Source organism: Bison bison, unplaced genomic scaffold (assembly GCF_000754665.1).
Source record: "Bison bison bison isolate TAMUID 2011002044 unplaced genomic scaffold, Bison_UMD1.0 scf7180017864354, whole genome shotgun sequence".
NCBI classification, from domain to species: domain Eukaryota; kingdom Metazoa; phylum Chordata; class Mammalia; order Artiodactyla; family Bovidae; genus Bison; species Bison bison.
In genome coordinates this window covers 5,809,792-5,818,487 of record NW_011494926.1, presented here as the reverse complement: position 1 = coordinate 5,818,487, position 8,696 = coordinate 5,809,792, and the positions used below count along the sequence as shown (strand labels likewise).

The 8,696-nt window shown below is 43.7% G+C and overlaps 1 long non-coding RNA gene across 1 annotated transcript in view; it reads right to left on the bottom strand.

Moving 5' to 3' along the window:
* Positions 1-4,651, bottom strand: part of LOC104999570 — a 5,905-nt gene extending 1,254 nt beyond the window's left edge. The window contains exons 1-2 of the long non-coding RNA XR_826617.1: positions 4,614-4,651; positions 2,222-2,393 (exon numbers count right to left, since the gene is read on the bottom strand). This is a non-coding gene — a long non-coding RNA (uncharacterized LOC104999570). The remainder of the gene's footprint in view (positions 1-2,221; positions 2,394-4,613) is intronic.
* Between the last annotated feature and the right edge of the window lie 4,045 nt (positions 4,652-8,696).

Here is an 8,696-nt window from a genome sequence, read left to right as displayed (position 1 = left end):
TGAGGAACATCTTGGCTAATCATAAGAGGGAAGCCTGGTTTTCTTGGAATCCTTGCTCTGAACAACGCTAGCTCACACATGAACAACTTGAGCACCTGAGGTCTATGGGTTCTAAGGAAGCTCAAGACCACTGCATAGCCAGCCCTCAACTGTTCCAGCCAATCTCAGCTCAGGCACCAGACTTGGGAGTGACAACACCATTGTGGTGCTTCCCAGCCCAGCGAAACCTTCAGAGATTTGCAGCCCCAGCCACTCTGACTGAACTGCGTGAGCAACCTTAAGCAAATCCAGATAAGCCTATGCAACCTTCAGATGTAGGAGAGGTAATAGATTATTGCTTAAACCACTAAGGTTTGGTGGTATTTGTAACACAGCAATAGATACCCAGAATACTGCATATGTAAAGGAGAGCTAAGCAACCTATTTAGACAGAGATGTACTAGGTTGGCCAAAAAGTTTGTTTGTGTTTTCCTGTAACATTTTATGGAAAAACCCAAATGAGCTTTTTGGCCAACCCAATGTAAGTATCCACATATTAGGATTAGGAGCAACACACTCCTAATCTATTAATAAAACAAGGACCCCATTTCTCACTGTGGGACATTTCCAAATTGCCTCCCAATATATCAGAATATTGTGAACACTTAAAATAATCTTAAAACTGATTTTAGTTTGAAAAAGAAATACATAACATATAGCTCCTTCCGAAGGGAACTAGATAAAAAGAAGTCAAAAATATCTAAGACAGTTGTATTTGTAAATCAATCTTTGAAAAGATGGAGTCACCTATGTGTAAGTGATTCCCACACATAAAAGGCCCAGAAGCAGACAGTCCTCTGCTGTGATTTCCTAAACCAGAATGGGGACTGTTGCCAAATGCCACCTGTTACCTAGGAGCCGAATCAAAATCTGCAGTGCAACATCTCTGGGTGACTCATATACTCTTTGAAGTTAGAGACACACTGGTCTAGGTTGAGGGTTCCCAAACTTGTCTGCATATGAAAATCATCTGGGAATCTTAATTCCAATATCCAGGCCATAAGGACATGGGCATTGATGGTTTTGGAGCTCACCAAGGGATTCCAGGTGCAGCCATTGGTCATTCTAGTAGAGCACTTGGTTCTCAAACTTGGCTGCACAGTAGAATTATCTGGAGAACATCAAAAACCCACTAAATTTTGTTTCTACCCTCAGAGTCCAATGTAAGTGGTCTCAGGTGTGACCCAGCCATTGCAAGTGTGTGTGTGTGTGTGTGTGTGTTGCTCAGTTGTGTCCGACTCTTTGTGACCCCAAAGTCACTAGGCTTCTCTGTCCATGGAATTCTCCAGGAAAGAATATTGGAATGGGTAACCATCCCCTTCTCCAGGAGATCCTCCCGACCCAGGGATTGAACCCAGGTCTCCTGCGTTGCAGGCAGATTCTCTGCCATCTGAGCCACCAGTGAAGCCCATCTGGGCATCCAGTTCAGTTCAGAGGCTCACTCGTGTCCAACTCTTTGCAACCTCATGGACTACAGCACGCCAGGCTTCCCTGTCCATCACCAACTCCCAACATGAGTTTCCTCAAACTCATGTCCATTGAGTCGGTGATGCCATCCAACCATCTCATCCTCTGTCATCCCCTTCTCCTCCCATCTTCAATCTTTCCCAGCATCAGGGTCTTTTCAAATGAGTCAGATCTTCATGTCAGGTGGCCAAAGTACTGGAGTTTCAGCTTCAGCATCAGTCCTTCCAATGAATATTCAGGACTGATTTCCTTTAGGACGGACTGATTGGATCTCCTTGCAGTCCAAGGGACGGACTCTCAAGAGTCTTCTCAACACCATGGTTCAAAAGTATCAATTCTTCGCTACTCAGCTTTCTTTATAGTCCAACTCTCACATCCATACATGACTTCTAGAAAAACCATAGCCTTGATTAGACGGACCTTTGTTGGCAAAGTAACATCTCTGGTTTTTAATATGCTGTCTAGGTTGGTCGTAACTTTTCTCCCAAAGAGTAAGTGTCTTTTAATTTCATGGCTGCAGTCACCATCTGCAGTGATTTTGGCACTGGGAGGTTTTAAAAACTCTTCAAGTGCCTCTCATGTGCCAGAATCAGAGCCTGCAACAGGGGTTCAAAATGGTAGCTGAGTCTGCACCACTGTTTCAGGAAGAGGGTTTGGAAGTCAGCGCGCATTAATTAAAATGAACAGTTGGCCTCACAGCTTTCAGCTCACCCACCAGGCACACCGACAGCACCGAGCTCGCTGAACTTCAGGTCTGCCAAGTCTAGTGCATCCTCATTGGCCCTCCTGGCACTTTCCTCCAGCACATTTCTCCTCTTTTCTGCTGGGCTCTCTTCCAAGTGATTAATGATGCGCATCTGCTCAGCATTAGGAGCAAATATCTTCACCTTCAAAAATAGAAATAAAAACAAACGATGTCATTGACTCTATGAAGACAAGCAAGTCAATCTCAGAGCCTAAATCAGAAAGGAAAGTCAGAAAACCACTAAGTAATTCCATATGCCTTCAGGACCAACACCAACTAAAAAATATTATAGCTCAACTGCAAGGGAGAAGCTTCGGGGGACTCCTAGAGGGAAAAAAGACTAGAACTATAAGTTAGCTTCCATAAAGAAGGCAGAACTGAAAGAGGTTGATTGCTGTATGTGTGAGTGTGTGTGTGGATTTAAAGCATGTATGTGTATATATATATACATACATATATACACACACACACATATATATGTATGTATTTAAGGGCTTCCCAGGTGGCACTAGTGGTAAGGAACCCGCTTGCTAATGCAGGAGACATAAGAGAAATGGGTTTGATCCCTGGGTCGGGAAGATCCGCTGGAGGAGGGCATGGCAACCCACTCCAGTATTCCTGCCTAAGGAATCCCATGGACAGAGAAGCCTAGCAGGCTATGGTCCATAGGGTCACAAGGAGTCAAATACAACAGAAGTGACTTAGCATGCATGCATATATACATATGCTTTTTAAAGAGATGGAAGAAAGGATCCAGTTTTACAGGTAGGACTATATAGGGCTCCAAAACATGCGAGAATTAATGAAATCAGCCCTTGAAATCTTTCCAAAGCAGTGATTCTCAACTCTGGCTGCATAATAGAATCTCCTGGGGTGTTTGAGGCCCAGACACACAATTTACATGGAAACCTTTGGGAGTCAAGCACTAGCCTGAGCACTAGCATGGCTTAAAACCTGCCTAGGTGATCCCACCATTTGTCAGGTTGGCAACTGATGATCTAAAGCAAATGAGATATAAAACTCACAACCTCAGGGCTCTGAGTTAAAATCTCAGGGCTTTTATTACAAGAGCCCAGAGCAGATTTGGAAGCTCTCATTTGCACCACTTCCAAGCAATTGGTAAGAGAAAAGAAAGCTACATGTAGTAGGAGGGATAGGAAACAATTGAACTAAGCACAGTTGGATCCATACACCTTCCTGTATACTGGGGGGCAGCCTTTGAGCCACACCTTCTTCAGTGCCTCCTTCTCAACCCCTAAGCTCAAAGTCCACTTCCCCTGGAGATGGACAGGGCTGGCCTGAGTCAAATGTCCCCTGATTCTGAGAGGCACCATTAGGGCTAGAAAGCATAAGGTCAAGAGTCTCAGCCTCCTGTTACTAAACTCTGTATTTAATTAAAATATATATCAATATTCTAACCATGCTCTCTGTCCCATGGTTTTGAGGAATTGAGGACTATCTCCTATCTGTGATATATGTGAGAGAGATCCTGCTGCTGCTGCTGCTGCTAAGTCGCTTCAGTAGTGTCCAACTCTGTACAACTCCATAGACGGCAGCCCACTAGGCTCCCCCATCCCTGGGATTCTCCAGGCAAGAACACTGGAGTGGGTTGCCATTTCCTTCTCCAATGCATGAAAGTGAAAAGTGAAAGTGAAGACACACGTATATCCCATTATTTGTGAGAAGATGTAGAACATTCTGAAGGCAAAGACAGATGCAAACAAGCATGGACTGATTTTTAAACCAATAATTTTAGAAACAGACTGGCCTTCAGTTGCTTCGTGGAATTAATTGGATCCACCTGCCCGAGGTGGAGGTCAAAAACATACTTCCAAAACCAGGGTGTCCCTTGGACCCTTTAATAAAGTGCTATATTGTAATCAAGAGCAAATGAGTCCCCAAAACCAAACAGAGCAATGGAAAAATGAGCAGAAGACCTAAACAGACATTTCTCCAAAGAAGAAATAAGAAGGCCAATAGACACATGAAAAAATGCTCAATATCACTAATTATTAGAGAAATGCAAATCAAAAAGACAATGAGGTAACGCCTCACACTAGTCAGAATGGCCATCACTTAAAGTCTATGAAAAATAAATGCTAGAGAGGATGTGGAGAAAAGGGAACCCTCCTACACTGTAACTGGGGATATAAGTTGGTATAGCCCTGTGGAAAACTATGGAGGTTTCTCAGAAAACTAAAACTAGAATTACCTATGATCCAGCAATCCCACTCCTGGGCATATATCTGGACAAAAGTATAGTTCAAAAAGATACATGCAGCATTATTCACGACAGCCAAGACATGGAAACACCCTAAATGTTCATCGACAGATGAATGGGTAAAGAATATGTGATACATACATTAATGGATGCTGCTGCTGTTGCTGCTGCTGCTGCTGGCAAGTCGCTTTAGTCGTGTCCGATTCTGTGCAACCCCACAGATAGCAGCCCACCAGGCTCCCCCGTCCCGGGGATTCTCCAGGCAAGAGTACTGGAGTAGGGTGCCATTGCCTTCTCCGATAATGGATACTACTCAGCTGTAAAAAATAATGAAATAATGCCATTTGCAGCAACACGGGTGTAACTACAGAGATTATCATACTAAGTGAAGTAAGTCAGAAAGAAAAATACCATATTATATTACATATATATCTTGAGATCTAAAATATGACACAAATGAGCCTATTTATGAAACAGAATCACAGACATAGAGAACAGACTGGTGTTTGCCAAGGGGGAAGGCGTTGAGGGAAGGGTAGAATGGGAAGTTGGCATTGCAGATACGTTATAATATACAGAATTGAAAATCAACAAGGTTCTGCTATAGAGCACAAAGAACTATGTACAATATCCTATGATAAACCACAATGGAAAAAGAATATTTTTTAAAAAGAATATATATGCTTGGGCTTCCCAGGTGGCATTAGTGGTAAAGAACCCACATGCCAATGTAGGAGATGTAAGAGGCAAATCATTTTGCTATACAAAAGTAATTAACACAACATTGTAAATCAACTATGCTATGCTAAGTCGTTTCAGTCGTGTCCGACTCTGTGCGACCCCATAGACGGCAGCCCACCAGGCTCCTCCATCCATGGGATTTTCCAAGCAAAAGTACTGGAGTGGGGTGCCATTGCCTTCTCCGGTAAATCAACTATACTTCAATATGAAAAAAGAGTAAGGAAATCCCTCTACTTCTGACGGACTTCACCTCAAGGACAGACACCTGGGTCATTTAAAAACAACAACCCAGAGCAGGTAGGACATTGCCCTCCACCCTCCCGGAAGTCTAACTAACTCCCTATTGAGCAAATGAATGAATAACAGCCACATAAATTTGAATATCCTTCAAGGTAAACAGGTGCTAGATTTAAATGGTTTATTTTCTCAAGTTTTATTGGGCTGGCCATAAAGTTCATTCAGGCTTTTCTGTAACATCTCAGTGAGTTCCTCATGAATAGACATGTCTTCTGACTTAAACTTCAAGTCTTACCATCAAAAAATAAATGAGTAGCATATCTTAAACTATTATTTAAAAGAATGGTGTTCAGTTCAGTTCAGTCACCCAGTCATGTCCGACTCTTTGGGACCCCATGAATCCCAGCAGGCCAGACCTCCCTGTCCATCCAAACCCATGTCCATTGAGTCCGTTGAGTTGGACTCCCAACTCCCGGAGTCCACCCAAACCCATGTCCATTGAGTTGGTGATGCCATCCAGCCATCTCATCCTCTGTCGTCCCCTTCTCCTCCTGCCCTCAATCTTTCCCAGCATCAGGGTCTTTTCAAATGAGTCAGCTCTTCACATCAGGTGGCCAAAGTATTGGAGTTTCAGCTTCAACATCAGTCCTTCCAATGAACACCCAGGACTGATCTCCTTTAGGATGAACTGATTGGATCTCCTTGCAGTCCAAGGGACTCTCAAGAGTCTTCTCCAACACCGCAGTTCAAAAGCATCAATTCTTCGGCGCTCAGCCTTCTTTATAGTCCAACTCTCACATCCATACATGACTACTGGAAAAACCATAGCCTTGACTAGATGGACCTTTGTTGGCAAAGTAACGCCTCTGCTTTTTAATATGCTGTCTAGGTAAATTTCATGGCTACAATCACCATCTTCAGTGATTTGGAGCCCAGAAAAATAAAGTCAGGCACTGTTTCCACTGTTTCCCCATCTATTTCCCATGAAGTGATGGGACCAGATGCCATGATCTTAGTTTTCTGAATGTTGAGCTTTAAGCCAACTTTTTCACTCTCCTCTTTCACTTTCATCAAGAGGCTCTTTAGTTCTTCACTTTCTGCCATAAGGGTGGCGTCATCTGCATATCTGAGGTTATTGATATTTCTCCCGGCAATCTTGATTCTAGCTTCTGCTTCTTCCAGCCCAGCGTTTCTCATGATGTACTCTGAATATAAATTAAATAAGCAGGGTGACAATATACAGCTTTGATGAACTCCTTTTCCTATTTGGAACCAGTCTGTTGTTCCATGTCCAGTTCTAACTGTTGCATACAGGTTTCTCAAGAGGCAGGTCAGGTGGTCTGGTATTCCCATCTCTTTCAGAATTTTCTGCAGTATCACTGTAGAAATCAGTATGGAAATTCCACAAAAAGCTAAACATAGGACTACCTTATGATCCAACAATTCCACTTCTAGGTATGTACCCAAAATAATTAAAGGCAGGGATTCAGCAGATACTTGTACACCAATGTTCGCAGCAGCATTATTCACTATAAGTGAAAGTTGCTCAGTCATGTCTGACTCTTTGCAACCCCATGGGCTATACAGGCCATGGAATTCTCCAGGCCAGAATACTGGAGTGGGTAGCCTTTTCCTTCCTCCAGGGGATCTTCCCAACCCAGGGATCAAACCCAGGTCTCCCGCATCAAAGGCAGATTCTTTACCAGCTGAGCCACAAGGGAAGCCCAAGAATATTGGAGTGGGTAGCCTATCCCTTCCCCAGCGGATCTTCCTGACCCAGGAATCGAACTGGGGTCTCCTGCATTATAGTCGGATTCTTTACCAACTGAGGTATCAGGGAAGCCCATTATTCACTATAGCAAAAGAAAAAAAACAACCCAAATGCCTTAGATGGATGAACAGATCTATTAATGTGATGTCTACACACAATGGAATATATTCAACATTAGAAAGAAATGAAATTCTGATACACAGTACAGCCTAGATGAACCTTGAAGACATTGGCATTAGCATTAGTCACTCAGACTCTTTGTGAGTCTGACTCTTTGTGACCCCGTGGACTGTAGCCAGCCAGGCTCCTCTGTCTATGGAATTCTCCAGGCAAGAATACTGGAGTGGGTTGCCATTTCCTTTTCTTTGAAGACATTATGCTAAGTGAAATAAACCAGTCACAGAAGAACAAATATTGTATGATTCCACTTACATGAGGCACCTAGAATAGTCAGATTCATGGAGGCAGAAAGCAGAGGTTACCCGAGGCTTCGAGTTTGGGGGCGGGGGGAAGGGAGAATTACTGTTCAATGGCAAGATTCTACATCCAATTCCAACCTGTCCAGGCTTTCCCCACTGAACCAACAAGCAATTCTCATAGTACCTGTTGCTGCTGCTGCTGCTGCTAAGTCGCTTCAGTCGTGTCCAACTCTGTGCGACCCCATAGATGGCAGCCCACCAGGCTCTGCCGTCCCTGGGATTCTCCAGGCAAGAACACTGGAGTGGGTTGCCATTTCCTTCTCCAATGCATGAAAGTGAAAAGTGAAAGTGAAGTCGCTCAGTTGTGTCTGACTCCCAGTGACCCCATAGACTGCAGCCCACCAGGCTCCTCCGCCCATGGGATTTTCCAGGCAAGAGTACTGGAGTGGGTTGTCATTGCCTTCTCCTGTGCTTCTAGTGACCCACACTTTCCTTGGGTTCAATTAATTTCCTAGAGCAGCTCACAGAACTCAGAGAAATATTCTACTTACTAGATGGCCAATTTATTATAAAAAGGTATAACTGAGAAACAGCCAGATGGAAGAGATGCACAGGGCAAGGCATGGGCAAGAGTGGAGAGCTTCCAAGGCCTCTCTAAACCATCTAGTCTTCCCATAACACCACGTGTTCACCAAGCCAGAAGCTCTCCCAACCCTGTCCTTTCCGGTATTTAAAGAGATGTCATTTATAGACATGATGGATTAAATCATTGGCCACTGGTGACTGAGTCAACTTCCAGCCCTTTTTCCCTAACCTGAATATGGTGGGGGAGGGGAAGACTGAAAGTGCCAATCCTCTATTCAACCAGTTCCCCAGGCAACCAGCTCCCCTCCCACTTAGGTGCAATCAAAAGCTATCTTATTAACACAAAGAGGAACAGCTTCAAGGTTCACTTAGGAAATTCCTTGGGTTTTAGGAGCTTTGAGCCAAAAACTGGAGGACATCCAAATATATACATTTATAATAAATCCCAGAATCACAAATTAGTACAAAGTT